General features: G+C 38.2%; 1 pseudogene; it reads right to left on the minus strand.

Moving 5' to 3' along the window:
* Positions 1 to 1,891: 1,891 nt before the first annotated feature.
* Positions 1,892 to 6,776, minus strand: LOC132043342 (oxygen-dependent coproporphyrinogen-III oxidase, chloroplastic-like; annotated as a pseudogene).
* Between the last annotated feature and the right edge of the window lie 441 nt (positions 6,777 to 7,217).

Here is a 7,217-nt window from a genome sequence, read left to right on the forward strand (position 1 = left end):
CAAACTTCGGTAGGTATGACCCCATTTCAGGCTTTGTATGGAAGGGAACCTCCTTCGATAGCACGCTATATTCTGGGCAGCACAGGTGATGACTTGATTGAGAAATATATGCTCAGGCGAGATGAAGTCCTCTCTTTGCTCAAACATAAACTTCAAAAGGTCCAACTTAGGATGAAGAATTCGGCGGATAAAAGCCGACGTGATGGGCAGTTGGAGGTGGGTGAATGGGTATACGTTAAGCTACAACCTTACCGCCAATATTCATTAAGAACCCAACCACCTGACAAGTTGGGTAGGAGGTATTTTGGACCTTTGAATGTACTCAAACGTATTGGGCAAGTCCAACAAACTGGATCTTCCGGAAGCAGCCCGAATTCATCCCGTCTTCCATATATCAATGTTGAAGCGATGTACCGGAAATCCAAACCAATAGATCACGCCGTTGGAACTGATCGATTCTGAGTTTGCGAATTCTCAGAACCTTGAGGACAAGGTTCTCAATTCAGGGGGGAGTATTGTTGTGAATGGACCTGAGCAGGCTGAAGAGAACAAAGACTCTACTGGCCCAAGTAGTGCAATTGGGCCAAGTAACGGGACAGATGGGCTACGCAGAAGTTTTAGGCAAAAACAACCCAACAAGAGACTTGTAGGCTACGTTTGGAAACCTGGCTAAGGACAGGTGTTACACGAAGATTGGTAGCAGTGGAACAGGGTTTATTATATCTATTACTGAAAGCAACGTTAGGAGTAGGCTATAGTTATTTGCAGTATTTTGTTTCTCTCATCCCACTTCCTCATCTGTATCCTCCCACCCCCTTTCTAGTACATCGTTATCTTTTTTTGCTTTATTTCCATTGTAATCCTTTCCATCTATTTTAATACAATCAAGTTGCTTCATATTGTGTTGTTGAAAGTAGTAAACACTACAAAGGGCGAAAATTTAAGACCACTCCAGAATAGGGCATTTGTGCGAATGACCCATCACAGTTCCCGACGTAAAAGTTTCACGGGGTAGACTCTTTTGACATCATCATTTAACATGTACCGATCTTTTTAAGAATCTTGTGAATGCACCACTTGACAAAACCAAATTTTAAAAAAAAAAAATATATATATATATATATATATATATATCGGAAATTACATGTGTGAAGTTCAGTTGTATAATGGTTATTAAAGAAGTTGCAGGTATGATCAACTAACCTAATAGGATCAGCGATACCAGCACCATTCACATCCTTAAATAGGGATGGTTTTGTTTCTTCTTCTCCTATTAAGGGTTGATAGGTGAAAAAACTTAGTATTTTTATCTTCATTATTCAGTCAATTTATGCACGATTTCAATTTTCAGTTTCAATTATCAGCTTATAGTTTTCAGCTTTCAGTATATTCAGAATTTTTCAGACTTTTAAGTTATTTTCATGATCACTTGTGAACGTGTTTTCTGGCATATCTTGATTTTTTTCTTAGTAAGTTTTGCTCCGCCTTTTCAGGAGGTAGTTTATGGGACTTGCTAAGTATCCTATTGGTGATACTTTGCCTGTGATGGCCTGCTTCCATTTTTAGTTGCAGATACAACATTTCCGCTAAGACCAGTTAGCTTTAGCCTTGTCCGTAGGTAGTTTCTGGAATGCTGCACGAAAATACGTATACAATGAAAAATAATTGTACAACAACAATAACATACCTAGTGAAATCACCATATTGATGAAATCAGGAAGGAGTAGAATGTACGCAGACATTAGCTCTACCTTGGGAGATAGAGAAGCTGTTTCCGGTAGAAATGTGAAAAATAACTGTAACTTCATATATTTCTCCTCCCCACAAATTGCTAAAAAAGCAGGTTCAGATAATGGAACTGCAAAGTCAAGAATATGGTACACAACTCGCATAAGGAATCTTCTCCTATCATATTTGATTAAATGCAAGCTTGTAATACAATTATGAATCCTAAGAAAAATCTACATCTAATTCCCGACTTTCCTCGTTGCTCCAACACAGCAAAAAAGAAAGAAAGAAAAAAGCATAAGAAAGGAGATTTGATAACAGAAATGAGGTGAAAGGCAACATATAAGACAAACATGGGCAAACTTTTGATAACTAATTAACTATCAGACCCATTCCTTAGGGTTGATACAAGCATCCAAGAGTTTCCATTCTTCAGTACCTTCTTCTGGTTGCTGCATTAAGCAACAATAATTAGTTGATATTCAATGATGTTTTCCCAGCCTTCCCTCGTATCTAAGAATGATACCAATAAAGTAGATAGCAGAGTAAAGCTTACATGGTCATACTCCCATCGTGCCGTTAATGGAAGAGATACAAGAATGCTCTCAATCCTACCTCCCGTCTTGAGACCAAATGTAGTTCCACGGTCGTAAACCTGCAATTACAAGGCAAAAGAAGGGGTTAAACAATAGCCATTGTAGATAAGCGATCAGGAACTAAGGGAACAGAGTATTCCACCAAGTTGAATTCCACATAGCGGCCTCGCCGTAGTTGTTGCCATGCTGTGTTCGTCTGTGAAAGGGGTATTCTTCCTCTTCTCTATGATAGGAATATATGCCGGAATCACAGAATTTGCACACTCTGTCATTCCAAAAATGAAACGTCAAGGAAGGTATTTTATCCATTCAAGCCGTTAAAAAAGTTCTCAGTGGTTGAACTAACTTTCGTGCAAACGATAGGCCTTTTTCTTGATCTGATTATTTCAGGAAAACCAAAAAATAAAATATAATCTAGTCTAGCAATATAGTTTCCAGCATATCAACAATCCCTTTAGCAGCTTTTGACTTTTATGCATAGAAGTAAGCTTGTCTATGACAAGTTGACTGCTCTGTTTCCTCCATTAACAAATATTATTTATAAGCACGTGTGGTCTTTTCAAATCACACCATTTACCTGTTGAAAAGGAAAGAAGCATTTCTTGATCATAATCGTTCAAATCATCAAAAAATATTCCTCCAAGACCTCGTCTCTCACCACGATGCTGCAATACGATGAGCTCAATGAAAAGCTAGCTCATACTTTAATTTAACAATTAAAAGATAAGGCCACAGAATAAAGATCTGTACTTCAACTCAACAATTAAAAGAATAGGCAATGGCAATACAGCAAGCCCATTATAAACTTCCGACAATTTTAAATTCAGAAAAGCCCATTATGGGCCAAGCTCATTGGTGGTCGACTTTCCACTTCACCTCGAGGGAGTTTACTCGATTTGCTTTGACAACTATAGCATCTGGTGAGAGCTTGGAGGTGCTTGAGATGGCGTCATGCCAAGGCATTTGGATACCTCATCACTATGTGAGATAGCCTAGGTTCTATTTTTTGCAAGCTCTAGTTAGGATTAGTAAGGTAAAGGCCTAGCCCTCCTAACTTGTACTCTTTCCTTTGAGGTTTTTCTTATTTTTAATAAAAAAAATTAGTCCTAGACACTCTGCCCAGTGGATTCGCTTAAATTGAAAAAAAAAAAAAAAAAAAATATATATATATATATATATATATATATAATAATTAAAAAAAAAAAAAATTCAACTCAGGGCAGGTGTGTGCTATTGCTTGCTTTTTGGCTAAACAGTTGCACAAGAGGATCAACATGCTACTTATCTGAAAGTATCTAAAGGTTTATGAAGGCCTCTGTATATCTTTTATGTGAATTTCTGGGGTTATATAATAATTTTATTAAGGGAAAGCTGAGGTTTCACGTATGAGAAGTGAAAGAGCCCCATGAGGTACTTGAGCAGGAATGCCTTGATATTAGAGATTTCCATCATTGGTCCCAGCAATCCAATAGCAGCAGGTTTGTAGAGGAGCCGAAGCTTGAGTACAATTTAAGGAATGAATATGGCAGATCACAACAGATCAGTACGAACTCAAACCACAAGAGAATTAAGGTACACCTATCGAAGGGAGAATTCTTAGATAGCTTTCTGCGATTAAAGGAGCTACATCTGTCAAAAGACTCTGTAGTCGTTAGATAGTATTCCCTCCATTCCATAATAAGTGGTGTTTTTAGCTTAGCACACCCCTTAAGAAATTGGCTACTCCTAGTAAATTATGAGTGTTTTTACTAACATACCCCTAATTAATGCCTAGAAAAGAAAAGCTACTTAATGATTCTTGATTATAAATAAGGGTAAGGTAAGTTTGAAAGAACAAGATCAATTTCTTCTTGAAATGCTAAAACACAACTTATTTTGAAACAAAATGAAAAGCCTAAAACACCACTTATTATGGAAGGGAGGGAGTATCACATATTAGTCATGTGAAATTACTTTTTATGGCTCTCTGGCTCTCATTTGCCTGGAAATGTTAAGTTGTTTTAAATTAAATTCATTAATTGTTCAGCTAAAACAATCCAAAGATAGCGATTAAATAGCCACTCCCAAAATAATTTAATGGCCCATGCAGAATTACCCTATTTATCTAAGTACTCTGCCAGATTTTGGAGAACACAATTCAAATGGAAAACGTCAACATGTTAGAAAAAAGAAGCTTGCTTACCTTAATATAGAAATAATCATCACACCATTTCTTAAACCGAGGATAGAAGCTAGGATCGAATTTGTCACAAGCAGTTTTTTGTACCTAAAAAACAGTAATAGAAAATTGCGATCAAACATCAGAAAAATGTTTTCACTGCATTTGCTCATGGTATAATTATCTTAGTTTGACATGAAGAAATTGTGAACTATAGATATAGAGATTTCCAAAAAGATAATCCATTTGTGTAAGTGCGCTTATACCGAATGGAAGTGCTTCACATCCTCCTCGAAAACGTATGCAGGTGTAAGGTCAGTACCACCACCAAACCACCATTGCCTTGGTGCTCCTGGTGTATCTGCATTTGTATTGATCGTAAGAAACTTTATAGTCCATATAGCTATCCTATATAGAGTTGGGATGGCATATCATACATATGAAATTAGAATAGGTATATCTACTCACTCTTAATGACTTACAACTGCAGCAGTCCTATTCGCTACTGTCATGCACTAATATTTATTGGAGAAGATAGAGAGAAAATTGTGATTTAAGTCTCTATAGGTCACTAAGAAATTCCAAGTTGATCCTTGTGATATCCAAGAAAGCACAAGGTTTCTATTAAACTTTATCGTGACCGGGAAATCCGTCTGTGCCTTTGGGGCCAACCCTTAGGACCAACCATAGCCTTTGAAACTCGGGAATAATGAGACAGCCCTTCTACCTTTCTCCACTTAATTACCAAGCTTATTTTGCATGGTGCAGGGCTCGAACCTGTGACATAATCATCTAAGTCACAAGCCCTCAACTTTTGTCACTTGAACTAAGCCTTGAAACCATATATGACTACTAAGAGGTGGTGTAACAACCCAATCCCTCATTTTAATTATTTGTTTTCCAAGCTATGCATCCCCCACTTGTGGGATTACACTGGGTATGTTGTTGTTGTGTTCCAATTTATGCATTGTGCATGCTTATAAGTCGATATCACTGTTTATGACTTGTAGGAATGGTTTAAGTTGAGACCCAAGGGGTTCTGACGAATTTCGGTCACGTTGTGCAGTACTTTACTGGTGCATCGCAGATAGAGGATCGCTATCGTAGAGGAGACTTCCATACACGATCACGCTACCGCGAAGGACTTGCCGCGATCGCGGATAGACAGTTGCATTCGCAAAGCTATTTGGCCCAAGCACCGAAGGAATCAAACCTTGCGACTCCCTTCTTGCGATCACGATAAGCTCTTGAATATAAAAGACAAGTTTCTGGGATTTCAAACCTAAGTTTTTCCACTTTTGGGGAAAAGAAGCTACGCGTTTGGCTTGAATTAGAGGGGGGATTTTTATATATCATCCAGGTAATGATTTCAGACCCTCGTATGAGTTATTTACTTCATTAAATTCGATCTCTTACCTTCAAAGTCATGAAATTAGACATGGAAATTGTGGACTTGAACCTCAAAACCCCAAACAAGAAAAGTTAGTATTTGGGTGACTAAATGGACTCAATATGAGAAGATAGTCATATATTTTGATTCCCTGACTTATGGGTAATTCGAATATGTAATTGGTTTCGGTATTTGATCACGTCGACCCGAGTGTTGACTTTAGGGTTGACTTTGACCCAAAAGAAAAATAAAGAAAATGTTCCAATGGACTCGTTTAACAATTGTAAGTATTATTTTGGATAGATTGGACTGGTTTGATGGACATTGACAAGGAAAACCAAGGTTAAAGTTTGTGAGGCTTGCATGGCTTGAGGTAGGTTGAAACAGTCCTCTAGAAGTGTTTTTTTCTAAAAGATAAGCATGCTAGCTAGTTAAAGAGTATAATATGATTTCGGGGGTAACTATGTATACGCGGAGACGATCGTATAAATAGGAACCAGTGTTGTCAAAGGCGCGCTTAAGCCCTGAAGCGAGGCTCAAAACATGTTGAGCGCTTTGCCTCGCTTTATGTGCGCTTCAATGTCGTCATCAAGGCTCTAAGACATACTTTTCCTTGCCATTGAGCCTCTCTTGAAGAGGTGACACTAGATGATTGATATTTCACTTTATCGTAATGTTTTTACAATTTCTTTGTCCATACCTCAAAAGTTATATGTAAAAAGATCTTACTAAAAATGCTCTCAGGCACTCTTTTGAGACTCTTCTCTCTCCTTCCTCTGGGAGGAGAATCTCTCTTTCCTCCGGTATTCTTCCACGGAGATACCTCTTTTCTTCTCTTTCTTCTCTTTCTTCTCCTCTCATTCTTCTTTCTCGGGGACTCACCTTCTGTGGTTGCTTCCCTCATCTTTCTTAACTTCTCTCTCCAGATTTGGAATGAGGAGGGCTATCAGGATTTATTTTAACGCTGGGTTCAAATCTTTTGATATCACCAGGTGGTCTGCCAGTAACTCAGAATGGTACGAATGGGTGGAGAGAAGTCAGCAAAAATGATGAGGAGATCAACCATCAGCAGCAAGATCATGGAATGGATTTGCTTTACTCTTACAGAGGCTTCAAAGGACCAGAAAAGAGTGGTTAGGAGATGGAAATTCTCAGAGCAGGACTCAGAGCACTTTTTGCACCAGGAAATTTAACGAGCATGGGAGATACATGAGCATTTTGTCCTTGAATGGTGGAGGAAGATCAGTACTTATTATTCCTGAACCAGTCTTGAATGCAGGTTGGAAAAGAGATAGCATTAAATCCCCTTTTTTAAAAAGCTCCAAAAAAAAGATTGGGTGCTCCC

This window comes from Lycium ferocissimum, unplaced genomic scaffold (genome assembly GCF_029784015.1).
Source record: "Lycium ferocissimum isolate CSIRO_LF1 unplaced genomic scaffold, AGI_CSIRO_Lferr_CH_V1 ctg23141, whole genome shotgun sequence".
In the NCBI taxonomy this organism is placed as follows: Eukaryota; Viridiplantae; Streptophyta; class Magnoliopsida; order Solanales; family Solanaceae; genus Lycium; species Lycium ferocissimum.